General features: G+C 46.9%; 1 protein-coding gene across 7 annotated transcripts in view; it reads right to left on the bottom strand.

The window, feature by feature from the left end:
• Positions 1–22,487, bottom strand: part of ANKRD11 (ankyrin repeat domain containing 11) — a 172,214-nt gene that overhangs the window by 138,848 nt on the left and 10,879 nt on the right. For 4 of the 7 annotated variants that reach the window (XM_068150737.1, XM_068150741.1, XM_068150739.1 and 1 more), the window contains exon 2: positions 3,947–4,026. The exons of 1 other annotated variant lie outside the window; for it this stretch is intronic. The gene's annotated coding sequence lies outside the window, so the exon portion shown is untranslated. Of the gene's footprint in view, positions 1–3,946; positions 4,027–9,625; positions 9,644–21,542; positions 21,562–22,487 lie in introns of those variants that run through there. 2 more of the 7 variants (XM_068150740.1, XM_068150742.1) reach the window with 2 other exon arrangements.

Here is a 22,487-nt window from a genome sequence, read left to right as displayed (position 1 = left end):
CCAGAGCAGCAGAAATTGAAAACTGTATGAACACATTTAAGAGCACTAATAAAAAAATACCAAGGCGTTAAATAAAGTCACGTTTCACCTAAACAACGCTGCCATTATTGCAGCATCTGACTTTCAGAGGACAATTCAATCCTGGAAGCTTGTACTGTAATTGCTTTTCCACTACAGGCCTCGGCTTTACAATTGGATCCTTCTCGGGAGGTCAGACAGAGGCACGGCTGCAGCTCTGAACACCAATTCTCTTCAGCAGCTCCCTTACTCATTCCTTTAATCTTACACCTACATATTCATTACCAACTCTGTAAAATGCCAGTGCCAAAGCCACCATCAGAAGCTGCTGCAATTTCTCTGCTGCTCTGAGAAACCCTTGACCCTTCTGCTTCCCTAATGAAGACGCTGGGAAGTGTGAATCGCACCAGCTGCTGGCTTCAGCGCTGCAAGCCCAAGTCACCCAACCCCAGAAGGAGACCACTGTGATCAGGCTGTTTCTTGAGGCAGCCACCCTGGCTTCCTTCAAGCAACCTGCCCAAAATAGTTTAGTGAATAACTACTTGTCCCACTCGTTGTGGCAGAAGAGCTGCTGTGTTGCAGCTGTTTGGCTTCACGAAGCCAGGAGTTGAGGCTGGCGACTCAACTCCTTTTTCCCCCACCCATCCAGACAGGACTTCTGCTGTTATCACCACATTAGGCTGGGAGGGGAAACAAAACCAAACACAAAGCTCCAAGCCTGCTTTAGAGAAGCGAGGGGAGCATGTTTGTAGCAACGCCGGGGTTTCGCAATAAAGGAGCCGCCAGCCCAAGTGGAGAAATCTCAGACTTTCTCAACACTTCCTCTGCTCCCGCCCCACCACGGACCACAGCGCTTCTGGCCCTCCAGCTGTGCCCACGCAGCTGCTTTTGGGTCAGCAGATCACAGCACAATCTACACAGACCTCTAGGTATTGCTGTTTTCGGGTTATCTCGGTGATGGGGCTGACAGCACACCATCGTTAACGGTGCTACTAGCACATGTGATGGGGACAAGCCACCTCCCAGGGACCCAAACGCTCTGCATCAGGAGGCCCTCCGAGACCCTTTCCATCACTGAAGCTTTATTTTCATTAGCAAAGCTATAAATTGTGGAATGGCTTCATCAGAATACAGCAAATGCTGCAGGATCTTAGTACAAAGGCAAGCCTGGTCCTGAAGATGAGGCTACTCAGCCTCTTCCCATGGGGAAATCCAGACAGGTGTCCCCTACAGTATACAAGTTGCCTAGACAGAAGAGAAAAAGGCCAAAACACTCAAGTTCTGTGTCTCAGTGCATTGTCACCCACAGGTTTACAGCAAAACCACCCCCATATTCATGGCCATGAACGGATGGGTGACAAAAGCTGCACACTTCCACAATGCATCTCAGACAAGACAGAAGGTTGGACGTCAGCACTTTGCCATTTGGGCACACAAGCACCAGGACTCTACCCCTCCACAGTGTAAGTTCACAAAACCAAAAAGTACCCTCCCCCCCCCGCCCCTTAAGACTGCCTGCCTTTTAGGATGAGAGGTTTTCACTCGAGCTTGGGCCAGACATGAATGCTGTTCAGTCCTCAGGCTCCTTGGAGGATGCCATCAACTGCACATCAGCACCAGCTGGTACCTGAGTGATAAACCGCAGCGGCGCTGTACATCACAGCCTCCCCACCAGCACTGAGCCCAGGAATTCACCTCAGTTTCGGAACATATGAGACTTAGGTAATTTTTTTCAGCTAATTCTGGAGAAGTCTGATTTTCTCCCCTTGTTATCTTCTCCCCAACATCCCCACAGCACAGTGGTGCAGGAATGGAGCTACTAGACCCCAGAGCGGCAACGCAGTTGTCTGTCTTTGCAGAGCAGTGGATGAAAACTCGTTCCACTGGAAAAGGTCACTTAACTATCACCTCCCCAGGCTCAAAACACCCACAAAGTGAAATCACTCTTTTGTTTGTTTCAGAAGTCGGAGAGCCTTCTGACTTTTAGTAATTCATTCTTTCTACCCAGTGCAAATGCTTTGTCACCTCATACAGCCTCAAACCCTTCATCTGGCAAGTTTTTCCAGCCACAGTTTCAGCTAGACCCACAAACATCACAGCGTGGCTTCAGGCAAGCAAAGCACAAAACACCCCCAGAGAAAAGGGCTGAAGGTGTGGCAAACCTTCCTAAAATGCAGCTGCCATAGCAATGCCAGGCATCAGTTAAGCTCTCAGCAATAATCCTAGAAGATTATTAGTGGCCAAAAGGCAGGTGATATGGACAGGAGGCCCTGGAGAGATGCAGACTGCCATAATGCTCTGTAATCTGTCAGGGAGGAAGTTGTTTTGCCCAGTGGGCAAGTATAGAATGCAAATGAAGGGCTAGCTTTCATTTCAGGGAGGTACTGCAATTAATGCAAGCCTGGTTTCAAAAGTACAGTTTGCACTCAAAGAAAAAACACCCCAAAAAACCCACCCCAAAACAAGGCAAACCAGCATTTACTCCAAAAGGCAGGATGAAACATCCTGCTGCCCAGCTAGGAAATGGAATAGGTAGTGAACAGCCTGGTTTATAATTGATGGGAGGACTCAGCTCGGTTTTTCAGGGGACTGCAGAGCACCCATTAAGGAGAGAGTTACTGCACACCACAGCTAAAGGTCTCACACTCGATACACTTTAATTACTCGGCTGCAGCAGGGGAGAGTCACTGATGCCTGGACTGTCTCGTTTCACTGTGAAAGGCTTCTGCTGCTATTAATATTCACCAAGGGAAACTGAAACAACGTCTTGTCTCCCTCTGAATCCCTGGAATCATTATAGGCAAACTAAACACAGAGAGATTTATTTTTTTCCTCAAAATCCAAGACAAAAGAAACGCACCAGCCTGCAAAGCCACCTGATACAGCAGACCTGTATTTCTACAGAGTAACTCTCCTTCAATAATGGCTTTATCATAACAAACACTTCAACACAAACAATCCCACTGCAGCACAAACCAAGAGGTCAGCCAAGCACCCGAGGCCCCACGGCAGAAGCAACACGCTGTGGGTTATCCGTTGAGAGCCTTCTCCACGGAGAAGGATGAGGATGACCTTGAACTCTGCACTGCTGAGCTTCCCCCTCCATAATGCTGCAAAGCTGAGCTCAGACAACAGCTTTTATTCAGCCAGACACACCAAACTGCCAGTGCTGCAGAAAAACCAGCACGAACAAACCCCCTCAGCCAGCAACATCATTTTGCTTTCCAGAGGACAGCGCCGACCTCCCTCATCTCCTCTCAAAGCAGCAAGGCTAAAAACCTCTTTTCTCCCTCCCTAAACTCCACTCCGAGACAGCCTATTATTTCTACATCTGCTAATGCCACCAAAAAAGTTGAATCCTAATACTGAATCAAACTGTAGTCTCAGCATATTGGGAGGTTTCTCTGCCCAAAATGAAGCATAGGTGCCATCTGTTTCAATTATACTAATCAGAAGGAGACATAACATACTGAAACTGGCACTTCTTAATAGACTAGGGTTGTTTTTTTTTAAAGCCATTTTGAAAGCAAAGAGGAAGAAAGGACTGTGATATACTAGAGGCAGGAGAATATTTAATACTCAACAGCACCAACAAGCTACACAGTCTGGTGGGCAAACCAGCGCTGGAACTGCCCCCGCAGGAAAGTTAACTTCTGCTTTCACCAAGTTAGGGCAAAACTTGCTGCTTTTGAAGTGCAGGGAGTGAAAAGGCATCTCAGAGCTAGAGACACGTCCCAGGCATTCCTGGCTAGTACCCATCAGTCATTCCAAGGAAATCTGAAATTTTCACCTTCATGTGTTTCAGAAAAATAAAGGCAAATTTGTAACACCCCACACACACACCAAAAAGGCAAACCCAAAGATGGACACAAGCACTGGTCAGGAAATAAACCCAGAAAGTTTGGACAGAAGCAAGGTCAATATTTACCGATTCCATAGCTGAAAGCTGTTGTTAGCAGGACATAGATTAAAATCCAACAGAGGTGTGTCCCAAAAACGCTGTGCAATCTGAAAGACACAGGAATGGGCTGGTTAGAGAGGTTAAAACACACAACTTCATTTGCTCCACAAGCAGCACGCTGTTATTGGAGCGATCTCCAGAGGTCCCTTCCAACCCTGAGATTCCCCTGAGATGGATTCTGAACTACTGTGAAGAAAGGGGACTTAGCTCTCTGGGAGTGCATGGAGGTTACCAAATACAAATCCTTGCCTAAGCCAGAAATAAACTTCCTGATAACGAGTCTGCACAAACAGAAGGAAAGGAGCTGGGGAAAGCTGAGCAGAGTGTCAACCATGTTCCATAAATTTCTGATAACAGATTTTTAAAAAGGGAAAAAAAAAAAAAAAAGAACCACCAAAACCAACAAGCTACTTGCCTCAAGGCTTCTGGTTTTCAAGATATTTTATTGATGAATAGAGGCTGGTCACCCCCCTCCCCAGCTGTGAGCAACTGATGAAAGGACAGACCACGCAGAGAACGAGTGACCTGCCCTTGATGTGCTACCAGGTCACACAGGCCTGTGATTCACTTTCTTAACCAACTTGTGTCCTGGGTAATGCCCCACAAGTGCTTGCTTTTTAAGCATACCTTTGGATCTACAGATAAATTCATCTGTTCTAAACCTCTCACTTTTTCTGTATTTGTTGGACAGCTTCTGTTGCACCTTTCAAGAATATTTTTCCAGCTACAACCTCCCAAAGCGAAGCTTCCAACGCCGGGCAGGACCCAGCAGGAGCTCTCGGCACCCAAGGCAAAGGGGAATTACATTCATTAACCAGGCAACTGAACTGGTACATGAAAGGCTTGGCAGATGATTCTGAGCTCAAAACCCAGCACCTGAGCTTTTCAGCACCACTTCTCAGGCCGGAGGAAGGCTGGGCTGCACGACGCTGAGCGCTCTGGGGTGACTGTCACGTCACCACAGGCAGGAACTCGACTTGGCTGCGAAGCCGCAGGGCTGCAGCTAAGCCCAGCCTATCTCATGACTCACCCAGCTCTGCCTGCATGCCTGGCGAGCACGTTTGCTCAGGAAGAAATCTCTCTGCCAGCCAGAGCAAACTAGTCTGTTCCAGATGAGAGCTCTGCAGAAGTCACTGGGGTTTTTCAGGCGAGCTGGCCTGCTCCCCAGCTGCAGAGGGGACAGCTTTTGGACAGCATAGCTTAGAAGGAGCCTGCACAAGCTCTAGGAGCAAAGGCAAGTCTGAACTACAAAATGCTTGTTTAAGGGTTTGCAGTGGGGAAGAGCAGAGAGCTTGGGCAGAGCCACATCCAAACCACTCTTTTATCCCAGATTTTTTATGTTCACACTGAACTCAACCACCCCCAGGTATCTGCTCAGCATTAGCAGGTCCTTCCTTCTAGCTGTAAAGGACCTGGAAAGAGCCAAGGTGTGCTCTAAGCAAAAGCTAAGGCAGCTACAGAAATCCTGTCCCATGACAGTTCTGAAGATCTATTTACATCTGCTTCCTGGCCTACATAAAGCCATTTTATTCATTACTTAGCTCACACATAAAATATACATTAATCTTTATTCTGGAGAAGAACAGACTGAGAGGGGAATCTTCTTAATGCTCAGGAGGAACTAAAAGGAGGGAGGCAAAAGCATGGGGCCAGACTCTTTTCAGTGGTGTCCAGCAACAGGACAAGGGGCAATGGGCACAAACTGGAACTCAGGAGGTTGCACTTGAGCAGGAGAAACCTCTTTGCTGGGAGAGTGCTGGAGCCCTGGCACAGGCTGTCCAGAGAGGCTGTGGAGTCTCCTTCTCTGGAAAGATTCCAAACCCACCTGAACATTGAGATTGTGAGCAACCTGCTGTGGGTGACCCTGCTTTAGCAGAGGGGTTGGGCTAGACGATCTCCAGAGGTCCCATCCAACCCTCACCACTCTGCTATTACTGTAACACTGGAAGTGACCACATACAAGCCTGGTAATGTTCACAGAAAACATTGTACCATTTTTATGACATGGTTATCAACTTACTTATGAAGTACAGCAAATACTTCAGCAGAAGACACCCAACACACAAACCATGGACATAACTTGACTGGTAAGAGTCATCAGGGCCACTTGCACAATGTTCCTGTTGGGCAGAGTCCAACACTTCAATTTAACACTAGCTTCACTTCCAAAGGCCTAACTTACAATGTTAGACACATTCATCCATCCAACTTTCTTAGCTTTAGCCTGATGGAATTGTTCCCTCCACAAACTACCATTACTCTCCTTGTTTTTCCCTTCTATGAGCTCCCAACCTGACCATGGGACAAGGCTCTTGTGCATTCCACACCAGCTACAGCTACCCAGAAACCAGTCTGCAATGAAAACAGCAGAGATTCAGCCTTCCCATGTGCTGAAACGGTAGCATAAATACCAAGTAACTACATGTTCACTCTGATCTAAAACAGGTTCATGCTTTCAAGACTTGGGATGCTTTATTTTACATTAACATGAAGCCTTTTGGAAACTTCATGTAAGCAGACAGGGCCATTAAAAGAAAGGTTTCAACCTCTAAGTTGCCCCATCAACCTCTGTTCTTCAACACTGACTGCATAGTCCTCAGCAGTTCCTCACTGATTAGCTCCCAATTCCTCTTGCTGCACTCCCACTCAGATCAGTAACCTTGAGATTCAGAGCACAGAGAGCTAGGATTCACTGGAAAAAAAACAGGGAATTAATTCAAGCGGCTTCAATAAAAGAGTATCTTGCAACTTCGCAGCAATCAGGATTTGAGGATGGCAAAATGCATCAGAATCACAAGATGTGGCCTGAAAAACTAGTGAACTTCCATTAACTACAGGACTATATGCATCAAAGCAGCTAGGGCAGGCAGCTCACATCCGGCCGGGGAACACCAACCGGTTCCAGGGGCAACGCAGGATGTGGCTTCAGAGGCTGATGTCAGCCATCAAAGACTAAAACCAGACCAGTTCTGTACAGATGCAGAGCCACTTTATGTCCAAGATTCCATTATTTTACACACTTAGATATTTCTAAATTTGATCAACTGAAGGCAAAAAAGGTTCTACTTAAATCTCCGTTTCATGGGAAGCAGGAAAGAAGCTATTGCTGAAGCCTCATTCCAAGCAATCAAGAGGCCGACCTCCCCACCAGCAAGTACATTTCTTCTTATTAGTGCTTCTTTGAAGCAAAAAGTTGCCCTTTGATTTAGAGACACTTGCATCAATTCAGATTTTTATGGTAATCCTGGACTAAGAAGCGTAACAGAATACGAGGATGAGATTTAGGTTCTGGTTTAGACCAAGTCTGAATGCAAAAGACCTCTAGTGAGCAAGAGAGCCTTTTTCCCACTGCACTCATCTGCTGCTCTCTACATAATTTCAGGAAGAGACAGAATTTCAATGAAGCATCTCTCAGAGGGTTTCAGTGAAAACATACACTGGGGAATACACAAGACACTGATGGGCTTATGCTTTCAGATAAGCTCCACCGCCTCAGACAGGACTCAAGGAGGTAGGAAAACAAAGTTGGGGGGAGAGGAAATCCAGAAATGTTTTCAAGTGCAGCCCAGCTTCACACAGCACCCTGCAAACAAACACTGATCTTTCACTGATCTTTTTATTTACAGAAATGGTAAACTCACATTGCAATTCCAGAATCTAGAGATAATGGAGGTGGAGAGGAAGAGATCATAAATAGGCAGCACAAGAAAGCACACAGAATTACTATGACCCACATGTCTTCCAGGAATATCTGTAAGTACTGTCTGCAGACAACAGTGAATCCATCCCTGCCTCATCACAGCACCCAGCTTGGGTAAGAATCTAAATGACAAGCTCTGGATTTGGGGGAAGAAGTCCAAGAAAGAGTGCAGAAACTCCTGCCTCAGCTCCCTTCTGTAGGTTTTGCCCTTTGAGAGCTGAGAACAGTCCTGCCCTCACAGCCCTCTGGCCCCTCAAGGGTACACACGGCCCCTAACGACCAGCAGATTTGTGGCCATTTCCCTCAGGAGCCTGGCAGAGCACATCCAGACTCTGTGTAGCTCAGGACCGTTTAGAAAGGGAAGGAAAAAGGTGAGGTGTTGCACCAGAGATCTGAATGGGAGGAGGAAGAGTTGTTGCCAAGAAATACGGCAGAAATTGACGATAAATAACACGCCTGCAACTGAAATGCCTTGCATCCTATCAGCAGCTCACAGCCCAACCACCTCCAAACACACACATGCTGAGCAAACCCTGGTGTTCAGCAGGACCAGTCACAAGTGCTCACATGTGCAGCTGCTCCTACACTTCAGGAAGAAATTTCCAGGAGTGGTGTGAGCTACAGAAAGTGCCTTTCACCGGGATTCACAAAGCAGCAAATCCTGCTGCAGCACCGCTATAGCCAACTAGGCTACCCAAGAGATAAACCAGTGTGCAGAGAGAATTCCACTTAGCAAATTAGTGCTTACCAAAGGGGAAAAAAAAAGGAGGAAAAAAGGGGAAGTAATAAAAGAGAGGGAAGAAAAAGAAGAAATGGGGAAGGGGTAAAAGGGGAGAAAAAAGGAGGGTGGAAAGGAGAAAAACAAAGGGTGGGGGGGAAGGAGAAAAAAGATGGGGGAGAAAAAGGAGTAAAAAAATAGGGAAAACAGAAAAATAAAGGGGAGAAAAAATAACAACCCACTTTTCAGTATCTTTGATAGCAACAAAGTTGTAGCATCAGGTAAAATTCAATTTTATAGCTTTCAGAAACTAAGTAGCTAATATATTCCTGGTCTCAAAGTTCCTCTGTTCTGCCCTGCAGATAATACATATGCTGAGCTCTACATTTTTGAAAGCTCCTGTCATCTTTGCTACTTGATAAAAAACACAAAACTAACTTGATACTGTCCTGAAAAACACAGCCCAAGAGAGCTCTGTGGGGGCTGCAGAACCTAAGCTTCAATTTATCACACCAAAGCAAGCATGAAGGAAGAGAATGATGTGATTCCTCTGCAACCAAATTGTTCTTTAAGTGTTTCAATTCAAAGTCTGACACAGACAACACAGTCCACAAGAAACTGGGGTCTGGCTAGTCCAAACCAGGAATGACTAAGCTGCTTAGAAAGCTCCACTGAATGAGAAGAACTCAGGCTCTGTGATGCCAGGTGACTGAGTTTTGATGCGTTTCAGGCATTCCTCAAGATCTGTGCTCTTCTCAACTCCTTACACAATGCTAGTTCCAGTATTCACGCACTGATCAAACACTCAGACCCAGCTTCCACCAGCAGTACTCCTTCCTGGCTGCCCCCAAGGAGCTACTTACTGCACACCACTGCTGTCTACTTCACAAATACTCCACACCACAAGTGTAAGGAGAATGGGAATGTTACTTGTGTACAGGACATGTCGTCTCCTTTTACAGGTGTGAGACTGGAGAAGTTCAAACAAAATCCCTGTACCTCATTTCAGTAACTCCAAAGATGGTATAGAAGCCTTTAACTACTTTAATTTTGAACTGCATTAAACTAAGGAACTAATTCCCAGCAGAAGCCTCCCGTTTCACTGAGCTTAACCCTAATGCAGGCAGCTGAGCAATAAACTGAAGTAACAGAGCCTTCTAAATTTAGTATTGGTTATCTGGCTTCTTCATGCCAAGAGTGCCCTCAAGAACAGCTCACAATTACTAACCTCTACAAGCGCACATCATTTCTCCTGCAAAGATGTGTGAAAGCGGCCTAAAAGGTATTTGGCCTGATAAAAAACTGGGGCTGTCAGCAGAGTCCCTGCTCCCAGCACAACCTGAAAGCTGGAATCACTCAAGCAGCTCGTTCTTCCTTGGCGTGATGTGGCAGAAGAGCGAAGCAAGCCCCAACAGTTTCCACCGGAGCGGAGTTTTCATTGCTGCGCGCACGATTAAGAGCCCTGGAAACACAGAAGCATGTTCCCTCATCTCTCCTTCACCCTTACCACCCTTCTGTGGCTTCGCTGATGAGTGGAAAGTATTAAGTCAAAACACAGCTCCTGCAATTTCCTTACCCAACCTTGGGCTGCAGCTCAAGGCTGCAGCTTGCCCTTCTGTAGCAGCAAGCTGAGACAAGACCGGGGTTGCCAGGCGAGAGGACACGGTGTTTTCCAGGCTATGGTTTAGTCTGCAGATGTTAAAGAACAACACCTCCCTAGGTTTAAAAATCAGTGTTAAATATCTTAAAAGATTATGGATCAGCATCCACATTGTCAGCAAGTGGATTAAAAAATGGTCTGAGCTATACAAGCAACATTTGCCTTTGGTTAACAGTTGGACTTGATGTAAAAGGTCTTTTATTGTACTGGGTCTAGTTCTGGGCTCCCCAGTTCAAGAGAGACAAGGGATGGCTGGAGAAAGTCCAACAGAGGCTATGGAGATGCTGAGGGGACTGGAACATCTCTGTGAGGAGGAAAGGCTGAGAGACCTGGGGCTGGTTAGCCTGGAGAAGGGCAGCCTGGGAGGGGATCTTCTCAGTGCTCAGCAAGACCTAATGGGTGGGGGGTAAAAGGATGGGGACAGACTCTTTCTAGTGGTGCCCAGTGATAGGACAAGGGGCAGCAGGCACAAACCAGAACTCAGGAGCTCCCATCTAAACAGGCAGGGTTCTGGAGACCTGGAGCAGGCTGCCCAGAGAGGTTGTGGAGTCTCTTCTGGAGACATTCCAAACCTATGTGGACATTGTGATCCTGGGCAACCTGCTGTGGGTGACCCCACTTCAGTAGGGTGGTTGGACTGAATGATCTCCAGAGGTCACTTCCAACCCCCATCATGCTGAGATTCTGGGATTCTGTGTTTAGGCTCAATGGAATGTGCTGCCCGGGGAGGTGGTGGAGTCCCCATCCCTGGAGGTGTTCAAGAGGGGACTGGACGTGGCACTTGGTGCCGTGGTTTAGTCACGAGGTCTGTGGTGACAGGTTGGACTTGATGATCTTTGAGGTCTCTTCCAACCTTGGTGATTCTGTGATTCCAACCTACATGATTTTGTGATTACATCAAGCAGCCTTCTCTGTCATGGATGAGTAAGAAAATGGTTGGGCACCTAAAACCAGTTCCCTGCTGCCCATCCAGCAGCCCATAGAGCTACAGGCAGCCCTGTTTGTAAGCCTCAATGTTTCTAAGTGACCTTCCAAGACCCTTTCAACTTCTCTTTTCTAGAGCTCCAATACAAAATGTCATTACCCAAGACTGCTGGGTCCTTCCAGCCCGGCTGAATCTCTTCCAAAAAGATGCATTAATTAGTCTCACTTCTTTGTTAATGATCTGCACATGCAGAGCAAAGAGCCACTGTCTTGCTTTGGGAAAAAAAAAAAACCCAACCCATGTTGTTATTACAGCAAAAATACAGCAAAAGCACATCAAAAGTGAACACACACACAGACACAGACACACACGTCAAGCACGTGAGGATGTGCTTCCGAGAAAACCATCAGCACAGAACGAGAGTCCTCTCTGCTTTCACATAACCTGAGCTGCTTAGCTAGCGAGCCATAAAATTCAACAACAAAATGTACAGAACCCTCAAGCTGTTTATTTTAGTGCACAGAAAGCTGTTAATTCTGAAGCCATTTGGAAGAGGCACAGGATGCACAATGGTGTGGATTTTCAAAGCAGAGCTGTGTCGTGAGTATTTTTAGTTCAGATGAAAACGAGAAGAAATTGGAGCCTCCATATCCTAAACATTTGCTGAGCCTCATTGGAAAAGTAGTAAATTTCCAGTCCAATTAGTCAGATAATGCAGAGGGAGTAAAGATGGCACTTTTAAAAGCTTAAGCACAGCAGCATGCTTGTGGAAGGCCATCATTTCGATGGAAACCAAACATTTTAGCAAAGCATTACCCAGGAAAAGACTTCCAGGTCAGCACAGAAACCACCACACAGTAAATTCAAGTCGGAGGCAGGAGGCAAGACAAGAGACACTCTTCTGTCACACCAGCCAGAAGTAATAAAGGAAAGTGAGCAGCACTGGAGTCACCAGCAGGAATATTCACTGATGTTGACAAGGAGAAGGGTTTCTGGGAAAAGCAAACTGAATTCATCGAGCACCAGAACACTTATTCTAGGCCTTAGAATTGCAGTTTAACAAAAACCAGCCAGATTTGCCACAGCTGGCCAACAAACTGAGCTGACAGATTGCCAGCTAATGTTTGTCAAAGCCATCCTGGAAACTTACCACCTGCACTGAAAAACCAGACTAACCCCTGCCCCATGGCCACAGGGAGCTTCTGCCACTTGAGATCTGAAGGCTGCATGGTAAAGAATCATAGAATTGTCAGGGTTGGAAGGGACCTCAAGGATCAGCCAGTTCCAGCCCCCCTGCCATGGGCAGGGACACCTCACTCCACAGCAGGTTGCTCAGAGCCACATCCAGCCTGACCTTAAAAACCTTCAAGGATGGGGCTTCCACCACCTCCCTGGGCAACCTGTTCCAGTGTCTCACCACCCTCATGGTGAGGAATTTCTTCCTAGCATCTAATCTGAATCTACCCATTTCTATTTTTGCTCCATTCCCCCCCACTACCTGACACCCTCAAAAGTCCCTCCCCAGCTTTCTGGTAGGCCCCCTTAAGATACCGGAAGGCCACAATAAGGTCTCCTCAGAGCCTTCTTTTCTCCAGACTGAACAGCCCCAGCTCTCTCAGTCTGTCTTCACAGGAGATAGGAATATGCTGACATGCCATCAAAAGGGACCCTCAACGGTGAATTTTAAGGTAGATAATATTACTGCCCATCTTTGAGAGCTGAAGACCCCTACCCTGCTGAACAGAAGCCAAGCTAAAAAGTCTCAAAGCTTTAACTTGTCCTAATTAAGCTCCAAGTGAAGCTTAATCCCAGTGAAGACCAGAAGTATGTTCTCTGGGATTAAACCACTAATTTAAAGTTAGATCACAGCTGCTGACACATTTCAGGTACCTTCTCCCTTGCATTCCTCCTAACTACAAATCTGAGGTGGGACAAAGACACACTTCCCATCATCAGCCTGAGCATCACCTGGGTAACTTTACTAAGAGCCCTTCACTCACCCATTCCATTCAAATTCCCTTTGTAGGTTCTTTTTCTGAAGGAAGGAAGGAGGGTTAACAATGCTGCTAGGCCAGGGGGAGCACCACTGTTTCAAAATCTGAGTCTGAAATTCCTTACTCAGTGCTCAATTTTACCACAGTGAGAAAACACAGACCACTCTTGGAAAGAAGAAAAGAGTGAGAGCCAGCCATTTGTCACCTTTACACCTCAGATACTTGCTGCCCTGCGATTCAGTGGCAAATTGGATAGCAGGTGCTATTAATAACCAATCTATTTCCTTTTTGAAAGCTGATTTGTGAAAAGGATGCGAGCATCCCATTTTAAAACACTAATTAGCCAAGGAGGAGTCAAGGAAGTCACTGTGCAGCCTTCAAGAACAGACAGAGTCTCTCTCAAAGAGAAGACAAAAAAGCCCAGAGCAAGCTTATCCAAGATCCACGATCACCCGAACACAACCTGCTCAGCCAAGGCAATTCCATGCAGTCACACAAGCACCACAGCCAGGCACTTCAACAACTCACACACTGGTGTCTCAGGAATATGCAGGTCTCACTCAAAGGCTCACACCCACATCCACACAGCCACTGCAAGGATGAGATGACCCTGTCACCTACCAGAGCAGCAGACCTGTCTGGATGACCCAGGAGGTCCCCAGAAAGTGATGTGAAAAATGCAGCTGTTAAGATGTGCTCAAATGTTCAGCTCCCAGAGGTATGATAAGTGACTTACAATCACCTCAAATTACACAGCAAGGAGAAGCTGTGAAGGCAGCACCTCCCTGATTTACAGACAGCAGCATCTCTCCCTATTGTCTAGGGCCTGGCAAGTTAAGGTCAGAATAAAAAGACTCTTTTAAAATACCACCTAAATTGAAAGCACCTACAGCTTCCACTGATTATTTTTCTCTCCATTCTAAGCCCTGAACAGGTTTAAGTAGCAGTTGCCAGCATTAAAGCAGCTGCTCCCCTCCCATTTTCCATTCTCCTGAAGAAGGAACATCCCAGCAGTGCCAGGTAATGGTGAGGAAGCAGCTGGCTCCCACAGCCTCACCTTGCTATGACGGCAGGAGGCAGCCACGGCAGCCACAGAGACTCTACAGAGAGCACTACTAAATAGCAGAATAGGGATGTCCAGTGTTTGTGTCTGTTTGTGCTACCCCAGACCCTCAAGAGGGGCTTGAGGACTGTGGGTGAAGTTCCCAGTGACAGCTGAGCTGGGAGATGTGCTCCCGCTCAGCTGCTAGATCCCCTGCTCCTCCCTCAGGCCCCTTCTGGAGCTTGTCCCTGAAGTAACTAATGCTGCCAGCTCTGCAGAAAACCCACTCACCTTCCTCTCCCTGCTGGTCTCCATCTTAGGATGGGCAGCACTGGCTCGTGTGTCCTGGGAAGGGGCAGTGCTTGGCAGGGAGCCTCACCCCCCAGCAGCAGTGACCCCACTCCAGCCCTGCCACGACACCACACCCCGAGAGAATCCACAAACACCTTGTAGAAGGGCAGATCCTTTCCTTCACACATCCCCCCCCTCCAAACAAACAGCACAAAGGACAAAAGGACAGGGTTAGGATTAAACCCAGTCCCTTGATCCCTGGCCAAATGTCCTACCCATAAGCCCACACAACTTCCAGAGCCAATTTAAAACCCTGAGTGTGCTATACTTTGGGTTATAAAATCATATTTAGACACATACTTCAAGTGTTCTTTGCTCTGCTGGTGGCTAAAAACAATTCCTTTGTCATCAAATCTTGCTTCAGCAAGCTGACGGGACGTTTTTAGCTCAGGAAATAAGATAATTATGGTTCAAGGTAAACAACTACAACTGTGCATCACAAACAGTTTCTAATTTTAAGCCTGAGGCCCTCTAATGCCATCTATATTTTAAAGAGTTTCCTTACAAATGGTTTAGGTTGTCTGAGTAGCTTGTGACTGAGCCCCACGGCTGAGCCACAGCAGCGGCAGGTCTCGGGAACACACAGGCAGAGGTAGGAGATAAAAGTCCAGCAGATGCAGCAGGTGAGCTTTGGCATCAAGCAAGTCAAGGTGAGGCCAACATGAAAGGAGGAGAATGTACTCTGAATCTCAAAGAAGTCGAGAGAGAAAAACCTGTGTCTCTCAGGAGCACACAGCAAAGGCTCAGCCCCGAGAGCAGAGCTCCACATACTTGCGCAATGTTTGCTGCGAGTCATTTTACATCCCAGACCTCAACCACCCCACTGCAGCTTCCCCCACTGGCACAACAGCAAGAACTCAAGTTTCAACTCGCTGCGAGAGCATCAGCTACTGAGCTGCTCAACAGCAGGCAGTAAACTCACCTACAGCCATCCGTGCTGTGTCTAAACTAGCCCCGGTGCTACCGCTGCCGTGAAACATCTCCAGGGTTACCAAGAAACAAAGCCTCCCAGTAAACAGAAGCATCGGGGCCGAGATTCCACAAGCCAGGAAGGCTGAAGCACCACATCTGAATGTGTCTGGAACTACAGGGAGGTATTGAGGGCAGTGAGCTGTCTGCCTCCAGGATGAATCATTACATGCAGAGGTAGCAATAACTCCAAGTACTGCTCCTAGGTGTTAGCCAGGGAGGCTTTCATTCTGCCTCATCGGATAAGAGGGAAGTGCTAAATTACAACCAAACGAAGGCAGCTGAATGAGGGAATGCAGCAGAGCAAGTGAGACCCAACACAGACAAAGCATTCTTCAGCAGTTGTTCTCAGAAGAGGCAGAAGTGGTCAGAACTATTCAAAGAGCTGGTTGGGAGAACGCCACCACTTCTGCAGAAGACTAAACAGCGAAGAGGAATCACGTGGCGAAGCCTGGGCAGCTTGGGCGAGCTCCTTCCTCCAAAACTTTTCATCATTAAACATTTTCCAACAACCCCACCCCATTTCTGCTATTGTTGTCAAAGAGGGAATTCCAACCAGAACAATTATTTGCACCACATTTTTTTTTTCCCCCCTGTTGGAAGGAGAAAAAGCAGTCACACTGCAGAGCAAAAAAAAAAACCCCCCGCGATTCAGGCGGTAGTTCAGCCAGCAACACAAAGTCTCCTTCTCGAAGACAAAAAGATCACCGTGCCTCCAGTCCGCCCAGCAGCAGCACAAACGTATTTTTAGCCACAACCATGTGAAGGCAGCAGTATGGTGGAAGTCTCCCAGGTTGCAGAGAGCCGTGGGAGGTTAATCTCTCTACACCCTGGAGAGGGCAGTTCATTAAGAGGCTGTTCCGAGCAGAAGGAAACAATTCACCCACTCCCTGAAGACATTCCTCTTCCCACGACTGCACACAAGGCAGCTCCTCTGAGCTCTCCACCACCCCGTATCTCAGGCCAGTTTGCAATATTTTCTCCCCTAGTAGCACCATGCCCAGGCTGTGGTAGAAGGAGCTTGACTTTGAGGGTGCTGGGGCCCTGGAGCAGGCTACCCAGAGAGTTTGTGGAGTCTCCTTCTCCGGAGACATTCCAGCCTGCCTGGACATTGTGATTCTGGGCACCCTGCTGTGGGAGACACTGCTTTAGCAGGGGGGTTGGACCATAAGATCTCCAGAAGCCCATCCCAACCCCCACCGTGCTGGGATTCTGAGATACACATCTCCCACATAATTAATGGAGCTAAATCAAACACAGTCTTCACAGCACCACACAGGGTGAAAAGTGCCTCAGAGTCAACCCAAACATCCAAGAAGGGAAGAAGCAGAAAGACAATTTGGGTTTATAATGTTTTATCTCCCAATTAACACTTTCTCATGACTTCTGATAAGGTAACTGTTAGCTGTCAGACCAAACCCAAGTGCAAATAAATACCTTGAAGTACTCTCAAATACTCTCCCTGCCACCAAAGCCGCTCTGCTCTCCTGCTATGGAAGAAATGTTTAACCCAGTTATCAGGAAAAGGAGGCTATGCAATGAGTCCACAAAGGTAACTTAGTCACCACGTGTTAGTTTATACCTACAAGGTGCTCACATTGCAATTCATCAAGCAGCCCTTCAGAGCCACACCCCTGGAAGAAAACACCTCAAAGGTGTGCTGAGAGAGCTGAGAAATAGTCAGAAAATGTAAGTTACTCACCATAGCCAGACTCACACACAGGCTAGAGGGTAAGGTGGGTTTGGGGCTGATTGGTTGTTTAAAATGAGTTGAGCACTGCCCAGCTATGCTCTGTCCATACAACAACACCCCTTCATCTTGAACCACAGGCTAACCAACTACCACAGACCTCTACCCTCATTTCCCCAGCTCCTGTGATGCTGGAAATATCAACTCAACACTAGCTCCAAAACCTGCTTTTTATTTCCTTACACTATTACAGATTTTAATACTTAACTCTCAAATAAAATGCTTCCAATCCTACACCTTTTGGGGGGGAACACCTGCTTTTTCAGGTACATGAAGTTGAGCAAGAATGGAATAAAATTCAGATGAAATAATGAACACATTTTTCTCTAATTTATAAGTTTATGAATTGCCACCAAGTCTGACTGTCCCATCTGATAGCTTAGATTGTCAGAGCACATTACCCATCCCCTTTGAAGAGAGACATTGGAGTATCCCACAGGTTTGCCATTGAAGAATACCAACTGATGGTCAATTCTCAGCATTTGTGTGACAACAAGTAGGGAAAAGAGGAAAAATGCAACAAGTCTTCGTAAGATCTGAAAGTCCAGACTCTGCCCAAGCCATTTTTTAGACTTCTATTGAAATTCTATTGGCCTTTGACTCAAACACCTCTGCCAACAGGAAAAGAGCATTAACATCACACAGGGAAATTAGCAGAAATCACAGAATGGTAGGGGTTGGAAGGGACCTCTGAAGATCCAGTGCAGCCCCTCTGCCAAAGCAGGATCACCTGGAGCAGGTCACACAGGAACACATCCACACAGGTTTTGAAAGTCTCTAGGGAAGGAGACTCCACAACCTCTCTGAGCAGCCCGTTTCCAGTGCTCTAGCACCCTTAACAATAAACAAGTTTTTCCTCATGTTGAGGTGGAACTTCCTGTGTTCTAGTTTGTATTCACTGTCCCTTGCCGTGTCCAATCCCCTCTTGAACACCTCCAGGGACGGTGACTCCACCTCTCTGAGCAGCACATTCCAATGGCTAACAACTCTCTCTGTGAAGAACTTTCTCCTCACCTCGAGCCTAAACCTCCCCTGGGACAGCTTGAGGCTGTGTCCTCTTGTTCTGTTGCTGGTTGCCTGGGAGAAGAGACCAACCCCCACCTGTCTACAACCATGGTTTAGTTAGTCATGAGGTGCTGGGCGATAGGTTGGACTTGATGATCTCTGAGGTCTTTTCCAACCTTATTGATTCTATGATTGTCCTATCACAGGACACCACTAAAAAGGGACAAGTACCTTCTGGACACCCACCTTTCATATATATATATATATATAACGTTCCAGTAACTGTCCCTTTCTTACAGGCACAGCCTAAAACAGTCACGTGTGTGTACATATATATAAACATTAGTAAGATCTCCTCTCCATCTTCTCTTTTCCAGGCTAACCAGCCCCAGGTCTCTCAGCCTTTCCTCATCAGACAAATGTTCCAGCCACTTCATCATCCTCATAGCCTCCATTGGACACTCCCTAGCATATCCCTGTTCCTCTTGAACTGGGGAGCCCAGAGCTGGACACAATACTCCAGATGTGGTCTCATGGGGGCAGAAGGGGAGCAGAAGCGAGTAACATCTGTGAACGAAGCTACTCCATACCCACGCCACACACTGCACTTCAAAAACTGGTTCACTTGGAATAGCTAACAGCTTTCATGGCAGGCAAGCAAAACTGCTCTGAAATGTGGTGTGTAGGTACAGTTGGGAGGAAAAAAAAAAAAGAAAGAAAGAAAGAAAAAAACTCAAGCTTGATTCAGCCCTTCCTCCTCCAAAGGCTTTAAATAGGGTGTTATCACTACTTGTTTATATGCCATCACAGGAAAAAAACCACGCTGGGTTTCTTAATACTGCATTACAGAACAAAATGTTACTCAATTCTTTCTGCAGAGCCCCAAGAAATAACTGTGAGACCATATGCATCTGAAAGCATCCACGTGCTGGAGTAATCTGGACTTACGTAAGCCACAATTGGCCTCCAACCACAGAGAGCAGAGGAACCAAAGGGCCAACACACACATTTTCTGAGAGAGCTCAAACTGAACGACTCAAAATTCATTTGGAGGAGGCTGATTTGGGAGGGAGGTGAAATTCAGGTCCCTGGGGTACAATTTAAGGTTTCTGTCAGGGAAGTAGACCGATCAGAGAATCCCGAGTGGTTCGTTTTCTCTCCTTCAGCTCATCCTGTTGAGCAAAAATGCATCATTTGCTCATTGACAAGGTCAGTTTGAACTGGTGCCACCATGATTCCTGTCTCAGTAGCCAGAAGTCAAGTTCTCCCAAGGTGTCACCAAGACATGGACAAAGGCAGAGGACTGCATCCTTCTGTTTTGTCACTGCCTCTAAGCAGAGATACTCCTGGAGATCATGCTGTACTTCATCTTTGAAGACACAAAGCACATGGTTCTATACATTAGTGGGATCCACCACAGCCCCTTCAGAGAAGGTCAAAGCTCACCACCACACTATGGGGTAGTAGCTAAAGCCCTAGATCCCCCTGCATTGGGATGGCCCCACTGTCTTTAGCTCTAAAATCAGCTTCCCACCACCAGCTGCAGTGGACATACACAACACTCACATCTGCATTTTCTGAGCCTGGGGGTTCCCAAGTGAAGTAAACCAACGAGCAACTGGGCACAGTTCAGAGGAACAGCAGCCACGGCATGAGACTGACAGGGACACAGTGGGCAAAAACAGACCCAAAATCCACAGACAGGCAAGAAATGGGACTCAGATCCACCTTCATTTCTACCTGCTCTTAGCCAAAAGGAAACAATTTTTCCTTAGAAGCACGATGAATGCTTTGGTATCACCGTGGGACAAAGTTCAGCGCTGTTACATGCCAGGCTTGGGGTAGGAGAAAATCCCTGAATCCCAGCATCGTGAGGGGTGGAAAAGACCTCTGTGGATCATCCAGTCCAAACCCCCTGCTGAAGTAGGGTCACAATGTCCAGGTAGGTATGGAATCTCTCCAGAGAGGGAGACTCCACAACCTCTCTGGGCAGCCTGCTCCAAGGTTCCAGCACCCTCACAGCAAAGAAGTTTCTCTTCCTGTTCAGACAGAACCTTCTGGGTTCCAGTTTGTGCCCGTTGACCCTAGCCCTATCACCGGGCACCACTGAAGGTGGTTTGCCCAGCTTCCACCACCACCATAAAGCCACAAATACACCATCATGAGAAGAAAGCCAACTTTCAATGCAGATAAGGACAACAAGTATTTCATTGCTGTGTTTCAAACGTTAAAGGCCTGAAACTGAACCACAGGAAGGAGTGTTACTAGTTAGGCTGTTACAGCAAATTAAGTGAAAACAGAAAATGAAGTCTAACTGACATTAAACTCAAGTACATGCACCACAACCCTAATACACAGTTCTAAGGACAAAACTTCTGCAGAACAGAAAAGCACTCCCAGTAACTCCAAACATTAAGCTGAGGTACTGCAGGCATCTTAGTTTAGCCAAAGAAGGTGCCTCCTACAAACGACGCTGGTTCCTTCAGCGAGAGCTGCAGCCTGATTAACAGAGGTCCATTATAAAGGCAACGCATAACCCAGCTCCTGGAGCAGGCACAGCCACATCGGACTGTGTTACTATGGCAACCAGGCAGGAAAATATAAAGCAAATTACAGTTAAATGAAAATTATTCTCCATGACAATATATGTTAATGCAGGAACATTTGCAAGGCCATTCTGGATAAGATGTTTACATTCACACATGTGTTTACCAAAATAAATAAAGGCAGGCTGAAGCAGCTAATGGATCATCCACAGATAAGAATCACAGCCTGTTTTTTTTTCCCCTTTAAGTCTGAATGTCTTCAGAACAAAATTCGGGCTAACAGGGTAGAAAACAAACCACCTTAACGAAGGTGTCTGCCCCTTCAGGTACAGTACACACATTCCTGAAGGAAAACAGCTTTCCAGAAGATCTAACGTGGAGGTTTCTGAGTGTTGTGATCCTTTAATTTTCCTGGCTGCAAACAAAGAGCACATTTATACCTCCTCATCCCAGGAGAGAAGGTTTTAAACCAGAGGCGAAGTCACTCAGAATATTTATAGAGATCTGACTGAAGCTGGAATAGTGACTTATTTTCATCAGCTCTAACTCGCTCCTTGAAAACTGTTTTATGCCTCGGTCTGCAGTGCTGAGGCTGCAGCTGCCTTACACGTCACCAGGGTTTAGAAGCAGCCCAGGTCAACAAGAACTCGCTATCAGATGCTCTTAGAAAAGCCCACAATTAAGGCTTTAAAAGGTTATCCCACTCTCCCACCGAGATCATTTTGCTTAAACAGTCTTTTTTTTTAGGGAATATTTCTCAGTTCCTAAATATCTCCTGCAGCATGAGTGAAGCTAATTGGAACAAGGCTCCTTCAAGAGGCAGCCACTTATTTATTTTAACTCAGTTGGCTGCAACCCCAAAGAAAAGCCCAAAGAAAGAAAGTAGGTTATAAAGTGACTTACAGTCTCTCTTCCCCTCTGAAGTGCCACGTTTTAAGAAGGGTTGAAAATCCTGCATTGGAAAACAGCCCCCCTCTCAGCCGCGTTCCGCAGCTCCCCTGCCAAGTTCCTTTCCCATGGAAATGGTCTCCCTGTTCCGTGAGTACCACAGGTGCAGGTTTCTTAGGAAGACCCAGAAAGAGCACAAGGCACTTTTTGAACCCGTTTCAGCGAGCTGGGAGCACAGAGGACGGCATTCACTCCGCTGGCACATCTGAACTCGCTCTGTACACGCTCCCACTGACCCCTGCATCTGTCTCCTGCCTCCACCTACAGAACAATACTTGAATGATGAGGATCATAACTTTTTATGACAGTGGGAAAACTGCAATATTCTCCACAAGTTCAACTCCACCCTACACATAAAACTCCTCAGAGGTCCAACCATAAAGCAAACTACCTGCTTTGAAGTTCGACTTCGGGCCCCGCACACGTTATAAAGCTGATCTGAAAGGAGGCAGGGCATTAATGTTTTACATAACCACACTCGTGGAGAGCATCATCTGTTAATCATCACTGACAACAGCAAGTTAGGTCAAAAAGTATCTGGGTAACAAAACTCCTTACAGGTGAGCTCAGGTTACCCACAAACACCCAGTTCACATACCACCACACAGATGCTCCACTTCCCCTGAGGCTCGCTTGCTGCGAAGCCCCCGGTAGCACCACCATTAGAATTTCAACTCATATAGTCACTCATCCACAGCTCCCCCACAGAATCCCAGTATGGTGGAGGTTGGAAAAGACCTGTGGGGATCACCTAGTCCAACCTCCCTGCTAAAGCAGGAGCACCCACAGCCGGCTGCCCAGGATCACAATGTCCAGGTAGGTTTGGAATCTCTCCAGAGAAAAAGACTTCAACACCCTCACAGCAAAGAAGTTTCTCATCTTGTTCAGACAAAACCTTCT

This window comes from Melanerpes formicivorus, unplaced genomic scaffold, assembly GCF_026170545.1.
Source record: "Melanerpes formicivorus ecotype bairdi unplaced genomic scaffold, bMelFor1.0.p_v2 SCAF_20, whole genome shotgun sequence".
Classification (NCBI taxonomy): domain Eukaryota; kingdom Metazoa; phylum Chordata; class Aves; order Piciformes; family Picidae; genus Melanerpes; species Melanerpes formicivorus.
This window is presented reverse-complemented; position numbering and strand designations above follow the sequence as displayed.